At 36.3% G+C, this 14498-nt stretch overlaps 1 protein-coding gene and 1 pseudogene across 1 annotated transcript in view; both read left to right on the top strand.

Annotated features, from left to right (window-relative positions):
• WWC2 (WW and C2 domain containing 2) overlaps window positions 1-14498 on the top strand; it is a 202575-nt gene that overhangs the window by 115106 nt on the left and 72971 nt on the right. The window lies entirely within an intron of this gene.
• On the top strand, window positions 13-5148 carry LOC110584093 (annotated as a pseudogene).

A 14498-nucleotide genomic window follows, 5' to 3' on the forward strand; every position in this document is an offset into this window, starting at 1 on the left:
CTTAAAGCCGACATGACTTTCTATGCATGGCTTTTGCCTTCACCCCACAGGTTTTGAATTTTGTATTTTTACTCTCAGTTCAAAATATTTTCTAACTCTCTATGATTTCTCTTATGAGGGTATTAATTTTTAAACAGTTGGGGATTTTCTTATCTTTTTTTTTTTTTTTTTACTGATTTCAGCTTAATTCCCCACTGTGTATTTCTCTGTTCTAAAATTTCTGTTGGATTATTTTTTATTTCTACTTACTTGCCCAAATTCTGCACATGGATATGTAATTTTTTTGAACAAAATAATCACAGTTACTTTTAAATTCCATGTCTTTATTAATGCTGTGTATAGATTTCCTATATGGTGAATTCTTTGATTTGGTCTGTTTTTTTTTCTCATGACTTTTGGTCACTATTTGGTCAAGCTTCTTAGAGGTGATTACTTTTTTATTAAGAGCCATATGTTATGTATGAAGAAATATAGGGGTAAATTGAGGTTTGGGATGATCTTGTCATCCTTCAGAGAGGATTTAGTGTTGCTTCTTATGGACAGTTAGGCCAGGGGCAGGTAATTGTAATTCAGTCATGGTTCAAGATGTCTGAAATCTGGGCTTCATTCCTTTTCAAAGATTGGGTCTCTTTCCACTTCACCCTTTCTCTTAGGGCAGAGCTCTTCAAAATCCCACCTGAACTTTGGGGATATTTTGTGGGGATATTCCATTCCTGCTCAATGGAAGCCAAACTCCAAATCTCTCCCCTGAACCTCTCAGCTATGTGGGACCACCAGTAGCTAGCTCTCTGACCTCCGGCTTCAGTCACTGTGTTCTCCCAACTCGTCAGCTTCTCTGTTGTACACTCGAATGCCTCCAAAGGAAAAACAACACCAAGTCTGGATCCTGACTATGGGCTTTCCTTACCTTTTGGGTTTTTAACACAAGTTCTTGCTGCCATAGTAGTTCTCCAGTGTCTTCCTATAGATGTTTTGTTTTCTTTCTCACAACTTCTCTATTTGTTCTCAGAGGAAGAGCATGAGAAAAGTCTGTACTTTTGGAAGCTAAACCTCTCTTCAGTTTGGATTTCTTGGTTTAATGTGTGAAAACATTAATAGAAGTGTTCTGTGTCCTTCTACTGGAAATATCCATCCAGTGCATCACTGACCCTTTACTCTGTTGGTCCGCCCATATTTCTCTGTACACTTCTTGAGAATATTGTGGGACGGCTTGTCAGCTGCCTTGTTGTTTTAAACTCAGTCTATACATTTCTGTGATTTAAAAAAAGGAAGTGAAAGTATTTTGTTAAACCTTACTCTGAGTAACATTTAATACTCACTGGAACTATGCACATATCAGGAAATTATTACATATTACAATTGCCCTTTGAAATTTTAAGTTTTTCACAGTTCTTGTCTTTGTAAAACACATTGTAAATGGAATAACCACAATAGGAAGAGTCTGCTATTTTTCCTTTTAGGAAAGGTGAAAACTAAAGAAGAGTTGTTGCTTTTTATTTTTTTAGTTCAAATTAGTTAACATACAGTGAAAACTAAAGAAGAGATTTCAAACAAAAGCATATAAGGTATCTCCTGCAGATAACCATTTAGAAGGAAATGAAGCCCCATCACAATCGGGAGATCCCAGGAGATCCCAAGTGGTCACATTCCCCAGACCTGTTCTCCTAATGCAGCAGAATCTCTCAGATAAAGCTTATTTTATACCAGGTTTGATGTACTCTTACTATCAGAAGCCTTATATATATATATATACATATATATATGTATATATATATATATATAAAAATTTTTTTTTTCCCCATCACTGTGAGACCACAGAAAGTGCTTCCCTCCAGAGAAGTTTATAAGACAGTCATAGCGAGCTGTAATGGAAGATAAGAAGTGACACTCTCTTCATCTCTTTCATTAGTGAAGAGGTGCTCATTTAACACTTTCTGTCAAGGTAAATGCCTTTTTAAAAATGTTCCCATAGCAAATTGGCCCTTGTGGTCTATGTTGCTGTAGTCGTGGTTTGAACACTGGCAACAGCTGGCGCCTTCACTCTCCTGTTTGTGCACGTTTTGGCCACTTTGAGAACGCCCCAGCCATTCAGAGGTGGATGGGTAACTTGGCAGAGTCTCATAGATTTTGATAATCTGGCCTTTCTTGGCTGGCCTACCCTGTCGAAATCCCTGTGTTGGCTAGTCCTTTTTCACAAATTAATGCCACAGAAATAATAACTCACAAATGAACTAATAACTTTTCATTACTTTGGTGTCTCGAGTACCTTCCTGCATTTTCAGTCACTAACAATTTTTTAGGCATAGCCAAACACTAACTTCATCTTCATTATTTTGATCTAACAGTATTAGTAGATGTCCTTCATTTGTTTTACGGAATTAGAGCTAGTTGGTCAAATATTGAGGAACTAGGTATTTAGGAACATCTGTCTAAAACATCTGTTTTATAGTGTGGTCATAGGTATTGGTGATAATTGGGTTTTCTTTTCCCTCTTGGTCAAATGGGATAATTGGGTTTTCTTTTCCCTGTAGGCAGCTTATTTCTCATTTTTGAAATTGTGAAATGAATAAGTTAATGCTTTTTATTAATATACTCATAACTTTTAGAGGTGGTATTTAATTGTGTGAGAAAATATTTCTTAGGAAGAGGAATATAAAAACTTTTTACTGCAAAATTTATTATTTCTATAGTGAAGTCCATTATTTCTATGTAAACTGGGGAAAAAACTATTTCATTTATTCATAATAGATACTTAGACCATATCCTTCTTAGGGTAGGAAATGGAATGTCTCATACAAACTGAAACTTAAATTCAGCTGATATTTTAAAAACTTCATACTCCATACAAACATTCATGATAAAAATTCTCAACAAAGTGGGTTTAGAGGAAACATACCTCAACACAATAAAGGCCATATATGGAAAACCCACAGCTAACATCATACTCAATGGTGAAAAACTGAGAGCTTTCCCCTAAGGTCAGGAACAAGACAAGAATGTCCACTCTCACCACTTTTATTCAACATAGCAATCATACAATAAAAAGAAATAAAAATCATCCAAACTGGTAAGGAAGAAGTCAAACTTTCACTATTTCCAGGTCACGTAATACTACAAATAGAAAACCCTAAAGACTGCACCAAGAAACTGCTCGAACTCATAAGTGAATTCAGTAAGCTCTCAGGATACAAAATCAATATACAGAAACCTATTGCATTTCTGTACACTAATAAAAAAGCAGCAGAAAGAGAAATTAAGGAATCAATCCCATTTACAATTGCACCAAAAATAATTAAAATACCTAGGAATAAACTTAACCAAAGAGGTGAAAGACCTGTATTCTGAAAACTATAAAACATCGATGAAATAAATTGAAGATGACACAAAGAAATGGAAACACATTCCATGCTCATGGATTTGGAAGAACAAGTATTACTAAAATGTCTATACTACCCAAAGCAATCTACACATTTAATTCAATCCCTATCAAAATACCAACAGCATTTTTCACAGAACTAGAACAAACAATCCTAAAATTTGTATGGAACCACAAGAGACCCTGAATAGCCAAAGCAATCATGAAAAAGAAAAATGAAACTGGAGGCCTCACAATGCCAGACTTCAAGTTATATTACAAAGCTGTAGTAATCAAAACAGTATGGTACTGGCACAAAAATAGACACATGAATCAATGGAACAGAATAGAAAGCCCAGAAATAAACCCACCATTATGTGATCGATTAATCTATAACAAAAGAGGCAAAGCTTTGCAATGGGAAAAAGACAGTCTCTTCAACAAGTGATATCGGGAAAACTGGACCACTTTCTTACAGCATACACAAAAATAAACTCAAAAGGATTTAGATATGAATGTGAGACTTGAAACCATAAAAATCCTAGAAGAGAACATAGGCAGTAACCTCTTTGACATCAGCCATAGTAACTTTTTTTTAGATATGTCTCCTGGGGCAAGGGAAACAAAAGCAAAAATAAACATTGGGACTTCATCAAGATAAAAAGCTTCTGCACGGCAAAGGAAACAGCCAACGAAGCTAAAAACCTACTGAATGGGAGGGTTAGTATCCTACTGATAAAGGGTTAGTATCCAAAGTATATAAAGAACTTATACAACTCAGGGTGCCTAGGTAGCTCGGTTGAGCATCCCGCTCTTGATTTTGACTCAGGTCGTGATTTCGGGGTCATGAGATCAAGCTCCACGTCTGGCTCCATGCTCAGTGGGGAGTCTACTTCTTTCCCTCTCCTTCTCCCTCTGCCTCTCCCCCCACTCACATGTGTGCACTCTCTCTCAAATAAAGAAATCTTTAAAAAAAAAAAAAAAAGAACTTATACAACTCAACACTAAAAAACCAAACAATCCAATTAAAAAATGGGCAGAAGACATGAACATACATTTCTCCAAAGAAGACCTACAGATGGCCAACAGACATATGAAAAGAGGCTCAACATCACTGATGGTCAGGGGATTGCAAATCAAAACTACAATGAGATAGCACCTCCCACCTGTCAGTATGGCTAAAATAAAAAACTCAAGAAACAAGTGTTGGCGAAGATGTGGAGAAAAAGGAACCCTCATGCACTGTTGGTGGGAATGCAAACTGGTGCAGCCACTGGAAAAGACGGTATGGAGGTTCCTCAAAAAATTAAAAATAGGTTCTGTGCCTGCTGGTGGTGGCCACATCACTGTCTGGCAGAGGTGGGAATAGGCGGCTGCAACCTTTGGGCTGGGATGAACTGCTCTCTCGGCGGAGGCCGGGGAGCTGAGCCAGAGCCAAGGCCAGTCCAGTGGTAGCACTTGGACTGACCTTCGCTGCTGCAGGATTTGCAGACTGTTACGTTTAACTGCAAGCCATGAAACATAGGGAGCCTCAAGTAAAACAAGTTTTTCAAAGTCTATCAAAATCTGCTTTCAGTGGTGGCTATGAAGGGGGGGGGGGGGGTTGATCCAAAATGGCAAAATGAGAGGCAGCATTAATACTAGGTGTAAGGCCTACTGCAAGTAAAGGAAAAATAAGAGATGCTCATCAATGAATTATGCTTTTAAATCACCCAGACAAGGGAGGATCTCCTTACATAGCAGCCCAAATCAGTGAAGCTAAAGACTCACCAGAAGGTCAAGTTAAAAAATGAAGAATGATCACAACCTCGGGCGCCTGGGTGGCTCAGTTGGTTAAGCGACTGCCTTCGGCTCAGGTCATGATCCTGGAGTCCCGGGATCGAGTCCTGCATCGGGCTCCCAGCTCGGCAGGGAGTCTGCTTCTCCCTCTGACCCTCCCCCCTCTCATGTGCTCTCTCTCATTCTCTCTCTCTCAAATAAATAAATAAAATCTTTAAAAAAAAAATGAAAATATGTGATGAATCTTAGGTTGTTGTTTATGTATACATGTGCCAGCTTTTTATAATAAGATGCCTCAAAGCTATAAATAAATATATAAAGATCTACCCTACAATCCAGGAATTACACTACTGGGTATATATCCAAAGAATATGAGAACAATAATTTGAAGAGATATATGTACCCCTATTTTACTGCAGCACTATTTACAATAGCTAATATATGGAAGCAGCCCAAGTGTCCCATCAATAGATGAATGGATAAAGAAGATGTATGTGTGTATATATGTGTGTGCACATCTATATCCATGTATCCACATGTATCCATGTGTACACAATGGAATATTATTTAGCCATTAAAACAAACAAAATCTTGCCATCTGACCAACATGGAAGGATCTAGAGAACATTATGCTAAGCAGAATGAGCCATTCAGACAAAGACAAATGCCATAGTATTTCACTCATAGGTAGAATTTAAGAAAAAACAAAGAAAAAAATAGGAGACAAATAATAAAACAAAATCTTAACTACAGAGAACAAACTGATGGTTACTAGAGGGGAGGTCAGTGGGGGGGGGTGAAGGGGGATTAAGAGTCTACTTATCTTGATGAGCACTGAGTAATATATGGAACTGTCGAATCACTATATGTACACCTGAAAGTAATATAACACTGTATGTTAACTACAGTGGAATTCAAAATAAATAATAATAAAAAAAAATTGAAGCATAAAAATTTTTTTAAAAATTTATACTCCAAATTACATATAGGTGAGATTTGGTGGAGAAAATAGTTGGTGAATTTTAAATTATCACTATTACTTATTAAAGTGAAGTAAAGTGTTGGAAGTGTAAAAGAAAATCCTTAGAAATACAAATGCATTTGAGAAATTTGTTGAGCACTATAGCATATAGGCTGTGATCCAACTTTTAATTTTGTAAAAAAAAGAAAAGAAAAAGAAATAATAAGGCACCTTTGGTTAAATTATTTGTACTCTACTCCAGACACATGGCTGATTGGTGAGCACTGCTATTAATACCAATGTACTCTCTTTGTTCTCAAATATATTTACTCGCACATTGTTAATACGAATTCACTTTGAATTATTTTTAGCAATGATGGTGGACTTGGGAAAGTCAACTATAATCTTACCTATTTGCAATCTTGTGCATAGATTTAAAAGAATGGCAGTTCAATTAAGGTTTAGTTTGTCACTGTGAATAGAGTTAACTCATGTGCACATCAAATTATGACACTTTAACCAATGATGTAACTAACACAAAAATCCTAGCAATGTGCTTCAAATGAAAAGAAATATGCCTTCTGAGAATGTAAATTGCTGCCAATAAGGCTTGTCTCTTGACTTGACATGAGGGTTGTTTTTATACTCACACTACATTTAAAACTTAGCTTATATCCTAAGTTTTTCCATCTGTGACTTACCCGATTTTCGCATGCTGAAGGAGATAGACCAGTACTAACCCACAGCACCAAACTGTATATTAGATAAGGCTATTACTCCTTTAGGACGTTCAGAAATGAATTTGTATTGTAGTACACCAGTCTTCCTGAATCTTGGGTGAAATGAAGAATGGTGTGACTTGACTCATACTGGCTTAAAAAAACAAAAACAAAAGAGAGAGCAAGAGTGAAAGAGAAAAGGAGAGAGAAGTACTCTATTTAGTGCAAGAACTGGGGTTGTCTCCACCGTGATGGACTAGTAGCTTGAAATAATTAAAATTCACAGCACAGAACTGCTTTTTTTCCAAAACCATATTCAGACCTTGAGTAAAATGATTCTGTAACACTTAATCACATTTTTGGTTTCATAATATTTTCTTTCTTTCTCTTTAATGATTTTGGTCTCCTTTTCTAGCTTTGAAGGGGACCGTCCTGCAAGCTAAATAATATGAACTTGAAAAGAAATCCTTCATTGACACTGTATTGTTGGGAAGGAGATGTTTAGTTTCTCCTCGCCTAGATAAACTACCATATCAGTTTCTCTGGCCATGATTTTCAGTCTTCTCCATCTTCATTCATAAACATTCTTATATCCACAATGCTGGTGGCAATTTATAAAATTAAATGCAATTAACTTCTTTTATGGGAAAATATACAGTCTGAAGCAGAGAGGAAAATAATAATTCATAAATGATAAATTTTAAATGATTCTGTAAAGCCTGCAAAACTCATTCTCTCATTTTTGAAAGGCCATAAGAGTTAAGCTTTGTGGAGCTGTAGGTGATAAATGAATGCATTCAAACCAATACTTATATTCTCATACTTTTCCTTGATACATACACAACAAATACATTGACTTAATGTGTTCACATTAAATTTTGAAAGAATCAGTCTCATGAGGCCATAACAATGAAGTAGTGAAAAAAAATTGCTATATTATATGCATTTTGTAATTTTCAGCATTTTTATGTGCACATTAATTTCTAGAGGTAGGGTGGTAGACATAGTATTATCAGCTTCTACTTTGTCAAAGAACCAGAATCTGAGAGAGCTCCTTCAAGATACAGAAAAACAGAATTGTATGATTTGAGATTAGCCAATTGGATCCCAGATTTAGATCTTGTGCCTTTAGAGAGGAAAAGGAAGATTGATGAAATAGGTCCAACAGAGAGGTATTTTGCCTAAAATACAGGCTGTTGGAATCACACAAATACCTTTTAAAAGCTTGAAATGACTTGTTGCAGTCCAGGAAGGATTAGCTGCTATAGGAATTGTCTTCCAACAGCAGACAAAGAACTGGACAAAATCTATAAAACAACTGCTTTCAGACATTGGATAACACTGTAATCTCTTACCAAAGGGAAACAGAAGAGGTGAGCCCCGAGATCACACCATCTTCAGTGCAGGTGAAGGACTCAGATGCAGTCTACTTGTGTGCCTGAGCTGAAGAATCAGAAGAATAAAGTTCAGTGAAGTGGAAGTGTCTGGAATTTGTGGGAATCCTGGGGAGGAGGGAGCTACAGAGAGAGAAGGGGCAAGAGAAAGCTCTGGAGATTTCTAATGCAATCTCCTCAAATCTTTGGCTGAGTAAACATGGTCTAAAATATGACAAGGATGGGGAAGGAAAGCAGTAGGACAAACAATTCTCAGAGCTCATAGGACTAGGAATAGTTTCCATCTACAAGCCAGAATGGAGAGACCTCATAAGTTATGGGGCAGTAGAGAGACCTCAGTAGTGGGGCCATGTTAGTCTAAGGCTAAAAGGCGCCTCTGGAACTGCCGTAAACAAAATTACAAGCAAACCTTGAGTGGATCACATTTATTTATTTATTTATTTATTTTTAAAGATTATTTATTTGACAGAGAGCGAGAGAGGGAACACAAGCAGCAGGAGTGGGAGAGGAAGAAGCAGGCTTCCTGCGGAGCAGGGAGCCTGATGTGGGACTCGATCCCAGGACCCTGGGATCATGACCTGAGCTGAAGGCAGTCGCTTAACCAACTGAGCCACCCAGGCGCCCCTGGATCACATTTATTTAAACCAATTTAACTGTGTGATAGAAGAAGGTCCATCACTCTTTAAAAGAATGCATCAAAATTCAGCACCAATGATGTAAAATTCACAATGGCCAACATCTAGTCAAAATTTCCATGCGTGTTCGGGAATGAGAGTAGGGAGGAGAAGCAGAAGGAAGGGATCCCCAAGGGGCATGAGGAAGCTTCCAGGGGAATGATGGATATATCCTTTAACTTGATGTATGTTGGTGGTTTTGTGGGTATATGCATATGTCAGCACTTAACCAAAGCATACAGTTTAAGCATACTCACTTTATTATATGCCAGTTATGCATCAATAAAGCTATTAAAAATTGCCAAGCATTCAAAGAAGCAAGAAAATACAACTTGTAACAAAAACAAGAAGTCATAGCTATTACTTAATTAGCAGGCAAACATATTAATTACACACATGCTCAGTAATGCAGAAGAAAACATGATAAGAGAAAATAAAGATATAAAAAAGATCAAAATGGAAGTTTTATGGATTAAATATGTAATATCAGAAATGAAAAATACACTGGTTGAGAACAACCTATATGCTGAGTAAAAAGATCAGTGAATTTAAGACATAGGAATAGAAACTATCCAAAATGAATTACACAGATGAAAAAGCCTGAGAAAAATTTAACTGCACATCAGTGTTCTCTAGCACAGTATTAAATGATCTAATGTATATGTTAGAGTCCCCACAGAAGAGCAAGGAGGAGGAAATCACAAAAAATGCTTGAAGAAACTAAAACTCTTAAGTCCATAGGTACAGGAAGCAGAATAAAAACAGAGATCACACCAAGGTATATCATAATTAAATTGCTGAAAATCAGTGATAAAAAAGCAATCTTAAAAGCAGCCATAGAAATTAGACAGTTACATACAGTGGAACAAAGATAATGACAACAGATTTCTCATCAGAAGCTATGCAACCAACAAGGCAGTGGAGTGATATCTTAAGAGTACTGAACAAAAAAATGTCAACCTAGATGGCTATACCTAATGAAAATATCTTTCAAAACTGAAGGCAAAAACAGCTCACTTCAAAAATGGGCAAGGCACTTTAACAGACATTTCTCCAAAGATGTGCAAATGTGCCATAAGCATATGAAGAGATGACAAACATCACTAGTCATTAGGGAACTGCAAATCAAAGCCACAATGAGATATCACCTGACACCCATTAGGAAGTTTTTGTTTTTATTTTTGTTTTTAAAGGGCGAAATAACAAGTATTGGTGGAGAAATTGGTACCCTTATGCATTGCTGGTAGGGATAGAAAATGGTACAACCACTATGGAAAACAGTCTCTGCCGTAGATTTTTCTTTCCAGTTTCTGGGAAAATTATTAAAAACATGAAAACCATTCTTAACTCATGAGCCATAAAAAATTGGACTGCAGGGTGTGTTTGACCCACAAGCTGTCATTTACTGATCTTTGCCCCGAGAAACCACTGAGAAGATACAGAGATATTAGAGGTATTGCTAAATAATGGAGATAAAATGGAATCATAAAAAAATATATAACTAATCCAAAAGGAGGCAGGAATAGAGGTAGAAAGGATAAAAGAATATATGTGACAATTAAAAAACAAATATAAAGATAATAAACTTAAACCCAGCTGTACCAATAATTACACTAAATGTAAATGGTGTACATGCTCCAGTTAAAAGGCAGAAATTATCAGAATGGTTGAAATAAGACTCAACTTTATGATGGCTGCAACAGAGCTATTTTAAATGTGAAGACCCAGACAGCTTATAAATTAAAGGAATGAAAAATATCTACCATGAAAATACAAATGCAAGGAAAGTTGCAGTTGTCATATTATTATCAAAGTAAACTTTAGAACAAGGATATTTTTACCAGGGGTTTTATACTAATAAATAAGTCAGTTCCTCAAAGGACATAAAGATGTATGCACATAACCCTAAAGATGTACACACATAGAAACAGAGCTTCCAGATACCTGAAGTAAAGACCAATGAAGCTGAAAGGAGAATGACAAAGTCACAATTATAGTTGGATATATCAGTACTCCTTTCTCAGTAATTAATGGAATATATAGACAGAAAATCAGCACAGTTGTTGAAGTTTTGAACAATACCATCAAACCAACCTGATCTAATTAACATTTGTAGAACACACCAAATACAGCAGAACGATATTATTTTCAAATGTAGGCAAATTCCCAAGGAGAACTTACTCAAAGCAATGAACAGAAGTCTCAGTACATTCAAGGGGACTGAAATCAAATGGAGCATGATTATAGTGGAATTAAATGAGACCTCAAAAACAGACCTATCTGGAAAAACTTTTAAGTACCTGGAAATTACTAGCATATTTCTTAATAATTCATTGGTCAAAGAAGAAAGCAGACAGTATATTTTTTTAATATTTTGAACTAAATGAAAATGGAAATACCTAAAAATTTATGGGATGTAGCTAAAACAGTGCTCAGAGGGAGGTCATTGGGAATTGGAACTCTCACACATTACTACAGAATGCAAAGTAGTACAACCACTTTGGAAAACAGCTTAGCGGTTTCTTATAAAATTAAATATACACTTAAACTGTTACCCAGCAATCCCACTTGTAGGTATGTACCCAAAGAAATGAAAGCATATATATACCCACACAAAGACTTGAGTGTAGATACTCACAGGATCTTTATTCTTACTAGCCCAAGCCTGGAAATCACCTAAATGTCTATCAGTGAATGAATGGATAAACAAATTGTGGTTTATCCATAAAATGCAGTATATGGTTTATCCATGAAAACAAGCTACTGGTACTCACAAAATGGATGAATTTCAAAAACAATATGGTAAGTGAAAGAAGCTAGCCTTGAAAGTCTACTGATTGTATGCCTCCAGTTGACCCTTGAGCACCATGGGCTTGAACTACCCAGGTCGACTTAATACATTGATTTTTTTTATATAAATATAGTACAGTACTGTAAATATATTTTCTCTTCCTTATGATTCCCAAGTAACATTTTACTTTCTCTAGCTTACTTCACTGTAAAAATAGTTATATAATACCTATATACAACATATGCTAATTGGTCAATGTTATTTGTGAGGCTTCCAGTCAACAGTAGGCTATTTGGGGAGGGAGTCAAAAGTTAAATGCAGATTTTCGACTGCACAGGGGGTCGATTCCCCTAACCCTTGCGTTGTTCAAGGAAATTCTTGAAAAGGAACAACTGACAGAGGTGGTGAAGAAGTTAGGTGGGAAAGAGTTCATGTAAAGGTCTTGATATCAGAGAATTTGTGGGATCTTCACTAGAGGGAGAAGAGGTGAGAGTATTGATCTAGGCAATGGAGTGAAGTCGGAGCATGTGAGCCTTGTAGACCACTATAAAGACCGGGGACGTTAATCTGAAAGAGGCAGCCACTTGACGAAGTTCTAATGATTTGTATTTATTTTCTGCTAGCTTAATTGATATATAATGATACCAGGGGTTTCAGTTTTATCTTTGTTAAGAGGTGATTTATTTTGTGTGTGTGTGTGTATGCGTGTGCATATGTGATGCTCTACCTTTTCTATTACCATTTGCTGGTTTATTTATTATCCAGCAGCTTTATTGAGAAATAATTCACATACCATACAATTTACCTATATGTAAAATGTACAGTCACTGGGTTTCAGTATGCTCATAGTTGTGTACTCATGGTCACAATCTTAATTGTAGAACATTTTTGTCTCCCCCAAAAGAAACCCTGTACTTATTAGCAGTTCCTACCTAGTCCCCACACAAGCCCCAAGCAACAACTGATTTCCTTTCTGTCTCTAGATTTGCCTGTTCTGGACAGTTCATATAAATGGAATCCTGTAATATGTGGTCTTTGTGATTGGCTTCTTACACTTAGCAAAATGTTTTCAAGGCTTATCCATGTGGTAGCAGGTGTCAGGACTTAATTCCTTTTTATTGCTGAACGATATTCCATTGTACAGACATACCACATTTCATCTCTTCACTCATTAGTTGGTGTTTATTTGGATTGTTTCCACTTTTGGGCCACTATGAATAATATGAACATTCCTACACAAGTGTTTATGTGGACATATGTTTTCATTTTTCTTGGGTAGGTGGAATTGTTGGGTCATATGGCAACTTATTGGCTTATTTTAATTACTTGTGGGGATCTAACATTGTACCCTCTGTATTTTTATTTATTATGTATATCTCCAGGTGTAGTATATTTCACAAATATTTCTTAAAATTTTTTCCAGTGGCTTTTGCTTTATTTTCTTCTTACTGTTGTTAAATCTGAGTTTTTTAAAAATATATATACATTGTATTCAATCATCTTGTTTCTGATGACAGAATCCATTTATTATTAATCACAAATGGTTCCAACAGCATGCGGGGTTCTGTTTTCCTCTATTCTTTAGTAAAGTAAAAAATGTTTTATTATTGATCCCTTCTCTATCTGGAGCTGATTTCTCATTTTCTTTAAAGGTGACTTTTGAGGTGAGGCAGGATGGTGAAGGATTTTCAGGGAATTGGAAGTGGTGGTGAAGAGAAAGATCCCTAGAAGGAGCAAGCTGACAGTTGCCCTTTGTTGGCTTGCCTAAGGAGCTCTCGGCAAGATGGTAGAGAAAGTGGTGAAAGGGGAAGGCAGTCATTAGTAAAATGCCATTTTGCTCATTATAGCTTTAATGTTGCAGGGTTCACTTTTAGGGCAAACTTCTGAAACCTGCCTGTCTTGTGATCCTTCCAAGGTCCACAGATTTCTGGAATTTACTTTTCTCTTATTGTCATCTTCTTTCTCCTTCTTTTAAAATAAAACTTATTACACTAGGATTGTCGGAAATCGGAAGAAGCTCCATGATTTCCAGTCATACTCATCACATTTAATCACAGCATCTTCCTGGTTTTCAGAAATAACTTTAAAATCAATTTAAAATGTCACTTGCTTTGGTGTACTCAGTATAGAAAGCGGGAAACGTGCAAAAGCCATGGGTCTCTTGCTTCCAGTTTGATACTCTGGGTTGTGAGATTTAATTTCTTAGAAGTAAGTCTATAAAATTAGATGGTTGGCTATGGCAGAAAGTTGAGTATGTAAGAGACAGAAAGCATAGACTCCAGGGCTTGTGGGGCTCTTCATGTGTTCAGTTTGGGTGGGCTATAAGAATAATGAAGTTTCTAAGGTAAAATAAGGGCCATAGATTTTATTTGGGTCATTTTCCAAAATTCTAGTTTGTCTTTGATCTTACATGTTTGTACTATCATGCCATTAATAACTAAAACATCTATGATTATAGTTTTAAAAACCTTCCCCTGGGCTCTGGATTGTTCCCCACTGGTTGGTAGCAGTGTAAGCTTCAGCACATTACTTACTTATTCTTTTTTGGTTTGAGATTCCTCACCTATAAAATAAGAATTAAAACTATCTATAGAATAGCTGTGAGGATTGAAAATAGGCATTTATATTTAGCACAATGCTGGGAATACATAAAGTCCTCGTGAATTTTAGCTGTCATTATTGCTTCCTGGTAGGGTCTGTATTGTGCAAATTTGCAAGTCAGCATTAGCATAATCCTTTAGCTGTGATCTAAGGACATTGATTTTTATTTTCTGTGTCCTACATTTGAGGGTGGGATGGAGAATGGAAGAGGAGAAACAGTGATC

The sequence above is a fragment of the Neomonachus schauinslandi genome, chromosome 2 (genome assembly GCF_002201575.2).
Source record: "Neomonachus schauinslandi chromosome 2, ASM220157v2, whole genome shotgun sequence".
In the NCBI taxonomy this organism is placed as follows: Eukaryota; Metazoa; Chordata; class Mammalia; order Carnivora; family Phocidae; genus Neomonachus; species Neomonachus schauinslandi.